Genomic DNA, 11,679 nt, shown 5'->3' on the forward strand with positions numbered 1-11,679 from the left:
TTTCCTACAGTAATCTTTCTGAACCCTGATTTGAGAGGTTTGCTTGCAGGAGGCACCTGCTCTTTCAGTGCACAATCCTTCAAGTTGAAGAGCTGAATCCTGCTGTTTGTTCAAGAGTCATTGAATGACATGGCAGTCATCGGTACCTCCAACAAATCTATGCACATTAATGACTTCAGCTGATGTGACTCGCATTGGAAAAAGGGAAGCTGTTTAGAACAACGGTGAGAAAGTCAAGACAAAGAAAAAAGGTCATAGACAGAGGTGCTAGAAAAAGTCAAGCAGTAAATAGAAAGAAGAAAGGGAAGACAATATTGTGGAAGGCATAGGCAATTCTCCTTTATTCCACTCAACATTTATCTGTTATGGACAAAAAGCTTAATCTTTAAAACCTTTCCCGCCCACTTCCTCGCCTCCCACCAAAAATCTAATGCTTTTTTCTATCAAATCTACAGTCTTCTTTTTCCTTTGCTGCCTTCTGGCATCCTGTTGAAGGATTTTGTACTTTGCTGCCTTTTGATTTCCCTGATAAATAGCCCTGCCGCTGTATGCTGACAGCACAGTTTAGTTTTCTTTGGTTAACACCTTGAATGTGGCAGAGGGAGGGAATTATTCAACAGCAAAGAGCAATGATCTACAATTCATCAAAGTTTTACATGGAAGCTTGTGCTTCTGCAACATTTACATACATATTAAGATCCTAAAAGGAAATCTGTAGATTTACAATTGGGGACACCTTTTGGAGGCTGTTTCTAAACAACTGTTGTGTCAGCACTTTTCCAAGGTCTTAAAGTGAACCCTTGACTATTTCTGAACCCTTTTACTGTCATCAGAGGGCAACTGTTAGGCTTTTGTTGGTTAAACTATTTAAAATGTTGGTATAAGAGCTGTAAAAGTCTTTAGTGGGCTATAAAGCTTCAGGGATGGTCAGGGCTCTGAGCGCAACCTTGTTTGAAGTGTGTGGATTATTCAAAAAGGCTACATACCTGCCCTGAATGAAAGAAAGAAGTTTTTTTTTAATATTCAGTCAGGATAATACCATAAACTTGCAGAAAACTACAATAAGACAAACCTTGAGGTAAACATTAGATATTAAATGTTAGATAATAGAACACCTTGACTGGGTTGTCCGTTTGGATAGATCTTTAAGTGTTTGAGGGTGAGGTTATATGTTTTTCTTTTTCCTTTCACAATTTTAATTTTTTGGTATTTTTTTGACAAATTTTTAATCTGATTTTGGTTTTTATTTGAACCTGTTAGGAATCCAGTTTGTGTGGGTTGTGCTTTTGTTTGTTTTCCCTCCATCACCAGGTGGCGCCTGGTCCTTGTTGGCCTCTTCACACACCTGCGGATGGTTGCCTCATTACCAGAGGACTCTTAAGCTGCTGACTGCCACTACCTCGACGCCAGAGTGTTTGCCAGTTTTGGGTACTCTAGCCAAGCTGAGTTTTACTGAGTCAAACTGAGTTTTTGTCACCTGAGTCTTAACCTTGTTGTTTTTTTCTCTATCCTCTCGGCAGGAAGTCATCCTGCAAACTGAATGTTTTTGACCTTCTCCCTCCTGGAAGGATTCTCTGAGCGCCAAACTGAGCTGAAGATTCAAACTGGTGGTTTGGATCAACTTTTCCCCAAGGATTGTTTTTGGCTTCTCTATGAGCAGGGGAAACCGTTCAAGCAAGGGCGTAGGTTTGATTTGAACTTTGGTGGGGACACTATTGGTCGGGTGTCATTGGTGCTGCAATATGCGTGCCCTTTTTTATGCTCGATGTGAGCATCCGTACTGATAAGACGAATTCATTGTTAAAAGAGAAAAGCATCATTTTGCTACATTAATAAAAATTTTATAAGCACTACACTCATTAGATGCTGTTTATCAATGTTTGAAGTATCACGGGCTCTGATGAATGTGGAATTAGGACTGTTTTCCACTTTGTAAATGGTTTCATTTGCATGACTAATAGAGAAGGTAAATACAGTATTTTCTTTTGAAGATATACAATTGTGCAGAGTTAAACCCCACTCTTATATTTTACCTACTATGCTCTCTCTGTATCCAGCAAAATAATACATTCATTAAAATATTAACTTCACTACAAAAGTTGAACATCTGGGCTGTAGTTACTCTATATAGCCCATTCCATGTATTTTATCTAGGGCTGAAAAAAGGAATCGTATTAATTGATTATTTCAATTATCGTCAACTAATTTAGTCTGTGATTAATCATTAACTGGTGAATGGAGACTATAAAACATAATATAAATGTAAAATAAATGTCCCTTTCCCCTATAGAGCAATCAACTTAGATCAGTAATTATACCAAAATTGTAAAAATAATATATATATATATATATATATGATTAAAAAAAAAATTTTGTCTGTCAATATTCTCCATCCAGAACTCCTCATGTGGAAATATTTTAGTTTCACCTGGTTTATTTAGACATCACCTGAATCACTGAAGGGCCAGCTGCTTCACCTACAAGCTGCCCTGCATCATTATTACTGGATATCTGTGTTTCCTATAATCATATAATGTATAAGTGCAATTTTAATAGTAAAGGATTAAATGTAACACAACCTTTTATCATTGTCCTATATTGCTTACTGTCTGACTGTTTAAATAGCTCCTTACTGTATGTCTATTTTCTTTTTTAGTGGAATCATCTACAAACACAACACTAAGAATGAGCCTAATTGTACCGTATTTAAATATAAAATAATTTTTAACAATTATAAAAGACAATATAACACTATCTTATCTGTAATTTAACATTATCCAAAATAAACAGCCAGATTCAAGCATTTTTACTAGACATTAATGTTTGTACTAATTTACTTATAGACTGTGTGGAAATCTACCCTGGTAAAAAAAAAATGTGCTTTATTGTATTTCAAGTATATTCATATTTCCTATAGTTTACTGAAAATGTACTTAGACAAATTGTACTTTTTGTAAATATATAAAAAGTATACTAACATTACGCTTTCATGCTAATACTTTTAACACACTTTAACATAATTACACTATGTTACACTTTATAGAAATATATTATTAAAAAAGTATACTTTAAGTGAAAGTTATGTGTAATTTCTAAAGTGTACTTATTTTAAATTTGTTTTTACATATATTTTTGCTATATTTTAAATTGTATGCTCAAAGTTGTCATTGTAACGTACATTGAAAGCATATTTTAAAAGTACACATTTTAATATCGACACTGTAATATTAAGTTTGAGTGCATTTTAAGTTACATTTGAATCTAATTATGAAGTGAAGTTATATACGCTTGTACTTCAGGTAATTCTTTTGGAAAGTGTTCAATAGTATAACTACAAAAATGCACTTAAACCCTATTATGCAATTTTGTGCTGTGTGTAAAGTACACAGATAGCAATTATTGCAGTTGTTATGTAATGTTTAATAAGTTTTGAAAAAGAAATACATCTTACACACAAAACCACATTGAACAAAACACTAAATGTTCACTTCAAAAGTACAGGTGCACAAAAATGTGTGTTCTGCTGAAAAGCAAGTGGTTTAAAGCTGGTGCAGTGCTACATTATGATCTAACAAATAGCATAACCCACATTGCAACAGAAAAGTTAATACTGGCCAAATGCAAAAGAAATAAACTTAACACATTACAATTGTCTCAAGTGTTCAAAAAAGAACATTTCATTAGTATTGTTTAATGGATCAAAGCAGGGCTACTGCAAACAAGACCAATTGGTGAGTGCACATATTTAAAAGTCGCTGACAGCACTTCATGCATATAGGAGTGATATGTGGAGGTTGTTTGGCCTTGATGTCTGTAAAGTAGTAGCTCCCCAAGAATTTTAGTCTTGGGGAGTTTTTGGTTCAGTACTGATATCAGAATTCCCATAGACTTTGAATGCACCACACCTGCACAGCAGTTAGTCACGGCTCCTCCCTGCTCAGAGCTAGCGTGCTTTTCTTTTAAGGCCTTGGTCTGCATGGAGAGAGGTAACTTTCAAAACATTCCCATTTGGTTTTGAAATCTTAAGATATCTGTATAAAACGCGATTTTGATTATTATATTTGTATTGTAGAAACAGGAGATGTAATCGGTTGAGCAGGAAGATTTGCTGTATTATTGTGTTGAAGAATATCCTGGTGAGTTCACATGAACCTGTGAATGAAATATATATATTTTTTGAGATGTAAAACCAGTCAGGATATAATGTTTTGTAATATATGTAATTTTACTAGCTCTTTTGATTTATTGAATGCATTAGCACAGTGAGAAGGAGGCTAACACACCCCCCATGTGCTCTTCTAAAAAAGAAAATGCACTTTCAAGCTAGCTACATCTTGTGTGATGTTGCTGTAAAACCCCCACAAGGGGTTAACGTAAAATTAACCCTTCATAGGTGTCCTGGATTGTTTTTTCCAGATACAAGTATTGACTACTGACCATAATGATTTCTTAGACAGTGAACCACATGTAAATTGATAATTTTACTTTATATTTTTGTCTGTATAAATGTGGTAAAAACCAATTTATATTATGGTGATTACATGATTTATTTTCCAATTGAAGTAATTGCTCTGCACATTTGTGTGCAGGCTGTTTTTTTTTTTACATAGTTGCAGAATCTGCTGTTACAGCTGAGCAGTTCATTGTATGGACTGGACTAGACTCCACCAGAGATGTTGATGCAGGATGTTCCCAATTTGAATGCCATCCGGTTCCCTGGAGGGTGGTAGGAAAAACAAGGAAACTTAAGGATTTTTCTTCCCTTTCTTTCTGCGGATTCATAATTTTTTTCTTTTCTGAGATCTCTGACAATTTTTGTTGTTACTTTGTTTAATTTTTTTGATCAGATCTGATAAAACCACTTGATGCATCAGATTTATTTAAATTCAACTGAAATGGACAATTTTTTTTTCTGGTGCACTTATGGACCCTGGTATATCATACTGATACAATTTGTCAGACTTTTCTGATGTACTGCTCAAAAATACTATGAATTTACAGTATCTCTCTGTTTGGTTAACAGACGCTGTTCTTCTGGAGTTTCCGTAGACAAGTGTCTCTGATGTGCGCACGGCCATCAGACGAAAATGTAACAATGAGCAGTTCAGCCAAAAAAAGGAAAATAATGTGTGGTGGGCGTGTTTTTGTATGGTGGGAGGGTTTAGGGGTGCAATAATAAGGAATGTTGTTTTTCATTGTTCAGTATTCCTCTGCGTTCTTTAAAGTTTATTTGTAATGTTTAGGTCTGCTGCCTGAAATTGACATATTTCTACAAAGTGTACTAAAGTACCAATATTTGAAAATGTGTTGTAAGTTTTATAATGAAAATGGTTAACGTCGATATGTAAATGTTTATACATTCTGAGATAGTACAAGTTATATTATTTGTAATGTACTATAATTTGGACATGTTTCAAATACATTAAAGTATATTTTTTCATCTGCACGGAAGTATATCCACAAGTCTTTCAGCATTTAGTATACTGTTAATACATTTGCAAGAATGTGCAAGGTAGAAAGTAGTATAGCAATGTAATGATAAAGTATATTTACTATTAACTGCAAAGTATGCTTTTTTAGTAATTGGAATAAGCCAACAGTATAATTAAGCATATTATTACCACAGTAAGAGTATATTAAAAGTATAAAGCTTATATATTTTTAAGACACTAACAAATCATTTTTAATGTAGTTATAATACAACCATAGTGCACTTTAATTTGACTAATTAAGCATATATTAGTACATATAAACTCATATACTTAAAGTATACAAAATATACTTTAAGTTGTTCCACTTTAGCACATCAAAGTACACTAAATACACTTCAAGTTGAGCTTGTCCACAATTTAATTACAATTAAAATATATTTAGTACAAAATTAGTTGTTCCAAAATAGCATCCTTCAAGTTAACTAATCATAAACACACTTAAAGTATAGTAATGATTAGTGTGCCTTCAAGTACACAAAAGTATGCTAAATTTTAGTACACTTAGCACATTTATTTTTCAGCAGGGTATGTAAGATAAAATCAATGTTTATATTCTTCCTTTGTTTGTTATTGTCTTTATCCTATTTCTAGAAGTATAAATAGTCAATAAAATAGAACTATTATTATGTGGAACCCTAATTATGCTTTTTAAATGAAAAACAGCAGATGTTTAGGCCCCATTTCTTGTTGTTGTACTCTATAAGAGAAATAACACCTGCTAATAATTATACCTGAACTTTCTCAAAGAGTCATAAAAAAATGAAAACAGTAATAGCAACTAAATATTGGTAAAAAGGAAACCCTCACATTTTCTTTTTTAGTTGGCTGTGGATAAGAATCAGAAATGTTGATGGCTTACAGCCTTTATTTGCCCATTTTGTGTCTTCAGAACTCCTGGCTGACTCAGAATATTTCGCTTTATAAAAGAAAAAAAAAGGGTTTTGTTTTTTAGTGTACATGATATTCATTTTTTTTAATTGGGACTAGTTTTGTAGCCTAATATTTATTGTAGTAACCGCAGCATTCTAGTGTGAATAAATTTTCAATTTTGTGCTCCAAGCACGCCAGGATTAGAAAACAGCGAATCAGAGAGAGAGAAGGCGGAACCTAAGGCAGAACAACCAATGAGAGTGGAGTTAAACAGCGCAGCACAGTTCCATGCGCTGCTACATTAAAGGGACAGGAGAGACCAGGCAGAGGAGCAGCGAGAGGAAAAGAAGCCACTGCTGCAACAACTACTGCTGTAAATTATAAACATGTTGCTCACATCCAATTATTGGTAGGGACAATTAGGTCGGTTCAAAATTTTGGTAGGGACATGTCCCTATGGTCCCTATGCAAACCTACGCCCATGCGTTCAAGTACCATAGGAAATCTAAGTGCCAGTCAGCTCCTCCGTTCCTCAAGGAAACTCCTCAACCTGGTTAAACCCTGTCTGCCCTCCAACGAACAAGTCAATTGCTGGAACAACCCACACCGACTGGATTCAACGAAAGATACCTTTTTCTGGAAACGTGAGTCCTGTTGCCTTTATTCCCTTTTTCAAATCAAAGACACAAATTTCCCACTGATCCTGAACTAACAGCAGAATCTTCACTTTTCAGTCCCGGTTCGACAGTGTTCTGAGCAGCACTGGACTCCTCTCTACCAACTCACAATAAAACCTGTTAAACTTTTTGCTGGTCTCTCTGTTTGGTTTTCTGCATGTTTTCAACCATACTTCTTTTGTTTCCTCTTTCCCTGTCATTCATCAGTTGTGTTTGGTCATACTACATTAAGTTGTTTACTTGTTTCTCCTGTTTTCACTGTGTTTAATGAGCTTTTGTAGTTTACCACTTCCTACATGATCCTTCACAGCTGTCTAACATTCACTTAATCATACTCACCTCATTTCATTCAACTAATTCCTTCCCCTAATGTTCCTTTACATGACAGATACACTTTTTGTCCCCACATATTTTTTGTAGTTTAAGTTATTTTCTTTTTCATTTAATGCCATTTCATGGTGGGTTCTCTTTGAAATCGAGTGATCTGACAGCAGTGAGGAGCGTACCTGTTGTCCCTTTGTAGAGCAACCGATGCACAGGATTAGTTTCTAGCTATATGAAAAGCGCAATTTGGGAATTGAACAAAGCATAACCCACGGAGGATGGGAAATTCACTGGAATTTCTTCGGAGTTCAGTAAATCAGAGTAGATGTGGCTGTGATATGAAGAAAAGCAGCAGAGAGGAAGCTTATTTAAATCGAAATGGAAGATAGAAAAAATTGTTGACATCGGATTAAGATTTGGAGGTTTGGGGTGGTTTTAAAAAGAAGGCTTTTTAATTTAGCTCTTAGAGGGACTGTTAAATCATTCATCATTCGTCTTCCTCTTGCCTGCCGCTCCTCTGCCCGGCTCCGGCGCTCTCTCCACCAGGACTCTTGCACTGCATTCCCACTGTCCCTGAACTCATGAGCACCTCCTCGCCTTAACTGTGTTGTCCGGTTGATGTGTCCCAGAAGGGAGATAAAAGTCCAGGTCAGACAGAAGCATGGGGGGAGGTACCATAATCAATCCATAGCTCCTGGACTCCCAGCACTGGGAGGATCTGATGGACATATTGCCAAATGGTCTTCCCTTCACCTTGTGGTCCTGTTAATCTCTGTACAAACGCAGCACCAAGCTGGAATAAAATAAAAAAACAAACAAAACAGAAATGCATCTTTTCTATTAGTGTCAATCTATTGATGTTGGGACGGGTTTGGTCCTTTCAGTTTGGTATTTTCATTTTCCAAACAGGTTAATCCGATTATGACTATTGGTAAATTCAGAGTAAAAAAAAAGTGCAAAGTAAGGCTGTGTGCAGCAAGATGAAGCACAGCTAGATATGTACAGGAGATAAAGAAACCATGCGTTATCAAATAGAAGGATATAAGCTAGAACAAATGTAAAGTAAGATCAGCTAGTGCTAATGCTGCTTCTGCTAGTTTGTTATAATAGTGCCTTGATAGTGGTGCATTTTTCCTCCTGTCTGTTTGTGGCCTCCATATAAAAAAAATAAAATAAAAAAAATCACAGGAGGGAGGGGTTGTCATTCAGAAACAATTCTAGATGTAAATTTGCTACTACTCTCTTCAAATTTTTCATTGGTAAATGGTAAATGGCCTGTACTTATGTAGCGGTTTTTCAAGTCAGAAGACTTGACCAAAGCTCTTTACACTACCTTCAGTCATTCACCCATTCACTCACACACTGATGGCGGTGAGCTACAAATTTTGGCGACGGCTTCCCTGGGGCTCACTGACAGAAGCGAGGCTGCCATACACTGGCCCCACCGGGCTCTCTGACCACCATCGGTAGGCGATGCGGGTGAAGTGTCTTGCCCAAGGACACAACACTGAGAGCTGGAATAAGGTCGTAAACCATCAAACCTTAGATTTCATTAATACTGTAATACCAAGAAGGCTGTTTTTTTTTTTTTTTTTTTTTTGTTTATGTGTCCTATTGCTGGACATTTACTCTAACATTGGTCAAGGAGGAGCTCATCTGTGGCAATCATCTCAGAAATCACCATCTGTGTTCAACTCTTCTACACATGTTTTTCTAAGGCGCTAATTCAGTCACTCTTCCTGACTAGGCTACCAAAATTAGTTCATGATTGCCTAAAAAAATAGGTCGGAGAGAAAATCTTTAATCGAAAATGTGTTTCAGTGGTGTGATAATGAAATCATAGTGAAGCCTTTCACGGTGCATGGTCAAGTATAAAGCAATCACCCTTCATTTTGCAGAATCAAGCAGCTTGCTGATATGGCCATGGAGGTAAACGGTCTGCATTGCAGGTTTGTGTGGTTATGCAACATCCAGAAAGGGTGGAAGCCCAGCACAACAGTACAGCTGCTGTAGGGAAAGCTCTGCATGGTGTCTGTCTTTTATTCAGACTATAAAAACCTGTTTAAAATCTCAGTTAGCAAAAAATGAAATGATGCTTATCTAAGGTAGGATGGTAGCTCTTTATGACTGTAGTTTGTTTACTTTTTGGTATACAGCAAAACATGTTAACAAAAAAAATCATCAGTAACTAATGTGAAGGCCAAAAGGACCATAATTCCACTTTTCTGAATAAAAGACTCTCATCTATCTAAATAAGGCATTTAAACAAATTTGTGTGAGACACAATGATTGTAGAGCCATTTAATCAAGTACTACAGTACATAATATTCTGGAATTTAGCGTACAGTTTTCATATTTTTAGTCCTGCCTTGTTTGTGTGCACTGTCCTTGTCCTGTTGATCACTGATTGTTCCCAGCTGTGCTGCTCCCTATTTAAACTCCTGCTTTTCTCCTGCTCTGTGTGAGATCATCTGCCTTTTCACAGCTTTCAAGCTCTGTTTCAGGAGCCATGTATTATCTTGTTCTTCGACTCTGCCTGTCCTTCACCATTGCCTTTGCCCAGACCTTACCTTTGTGTGAGTTAAGATTTTCCAAATGTTGCTGAACCCAACCTAACTCTGACCCTGATTAATGCGGCTGGATTTTGGAAATTTATTTGCCTGAGTGGTCTTCCGTGGTTGGTAACGGACCTCGAACTGTTGGTTATCCAGCTCTCTTATGCAAGCTAGAGCGGACCTCAGGTTAGTAATGGATCAAGTTTTTAATAAATGTGTTTCAATCGGGCAAGTTGTACTTAGTTTATCATGTCAGCCAGTAGTGACCTTAATGCGGTCCGGAGACATAAGAGAGAGAAACGTGATTCTAATTCTGCATTCAGGACGCCAACGGCAGCAGAAACAGCTTTTCAGTCATTTGAGATGGAGATGGAGATGGGGAGGAGAGGAGACGAGACGAGAGGAGACGAGACGAGACGAGACGAGACGAGACGAGACGAGACGAGACGAGAGGAGAGGAGAGGAGAGGAGAGGAGAGGAGAGGAGAGGAGAGGAGAGGAGAGGAGAGGAGAGGGGACGGGACGGGACGGGACGGGACGGGACGGGACGGGACGGGACGGGACGGGACGGGACGGGACGGGACGGGACGGGACGGGACGGGACGAGACGAGACGAGACGAGACGAGACGAGAGGAGAGGAGAGGAGAGGAGAGGAGAAAAATGAAGAATATAATACAAAATAAAGAATACAGAATAAAAAGAAAAATAAATATTTGCACAAAACATAAGCTAAAACAGTAAATGTATGAATAAAAAAAAATTGGACAATGAGAATAAGAAAAACAGAGACTATTATGAATAATTTTGCCAATAAATTACAGGCAACCCACAGTCCTCCTAGAACAGGGACAAAGAGAGATTAGATAAAATAGTAGCCTCAAATTGTTTTGCAATTCAGTGAGAATTTCTGCATATTCTAGGTTCTAGACAGTCAGGATTCCACTCTGGCTGGTACTTGGTTTCCACAGAAAATGAAGGTAATGGTTTAAGATGTATTAGTTAGTTGTGATGCAGATCACAACACCCTGTTTGGGTGAAGGCAGGGTTTAGCAGAGCTGTGTATGTCAAGATGCACTTTATGGACTGGAAATGTTTTGAAAGCTGTACAAAATGAAATGCAGTTTTCCATACACTCTGTGCATACTAAATGACTATTATAGTTGTCTATTGTTAGGTCTATGACTTAGACAACTTGTCTGCAGGTCATGAGTATAAGGATCATTCATAGGGTATTTGTATGAGTATACTTATAAGTTTCTTTTGAAAGTATCACTGAAGCAATTCTCAATACTAGTTAACCTCTAAGTCAGTTTGGATACTTTTTTTCTTTGAATTTTCCAAAATCCTGCTGTTGTAACTTAATATTTAAGGAATAGAAAATCCCAAAGAGTTCTGCAGCATCGAAAAAGGTTCACCTCTTAATGCACTTATCTGTCTGCCCCACTGCATCATGGGTCGAATCTGTCTTGATGATTGTATCGAGACATCCTGTTTGACACACAGGTCCGCAGGGTAAAACACAACACTAACTGCATGTATGTGTGTCTTTGTGTGTGTTTTATCTGCAGCGTTTGACAGGGAAACACTGCTGTACAGGATGATGGATGGAGCCAGAGCCGAGCAGCACTGAAGGATGCTGAAGGTGTAGAGGTCGATCAACGTTTGTGATGATTGGCTACAGTAGCTGACAGCTCATTCATTCTGTGGGCTTACTGGGTGTCTAGATGGATGTTTATCAGAGTTTATGTTCCACAAAAGTCC

General features: G+C 37.1%; 1 long non-coding RNA gene across 1 annotated transcript; it reads left to right on the top strand.

Moving 5' to 3' along the window:
- Positions 1–3,458: 3,458 nt before the first annotated feature.
- On the top strand, positions 3,459–5,117 carry LOC119789426. Its single transcript, XR_005281582.1, has 4 exons — positions 3,459–3,986; positions 4,073–4,136; positions 4,590–4,726; positions 5,024–5,117. It is a non-coding gene; the product is annotated as an uncharacterized LOC119789426 (long non-coding RNA).
- The last annotated feature ends 6,562 nt before the right edge of the window (positions 5,118–11,679 follow it).

The sequence above is a fragment of the Cyprinodon tularosa genome, unplaced genomic scaffold (assembly GCF_016077235.1).
Source record: "Cyprinodon tularosa strain WSP-4 unplaced genomic scaffold, ASM1607723v1 ctg338, whole genome shotgun sequence".
Taxonomy (NCBI): Eukaryota; Metazoa; Chordata; class Actinopteri; order Cyprinodontiformes; family Cyprinodontidae; genus Cyprinodon; species Cyprinodon tularosa.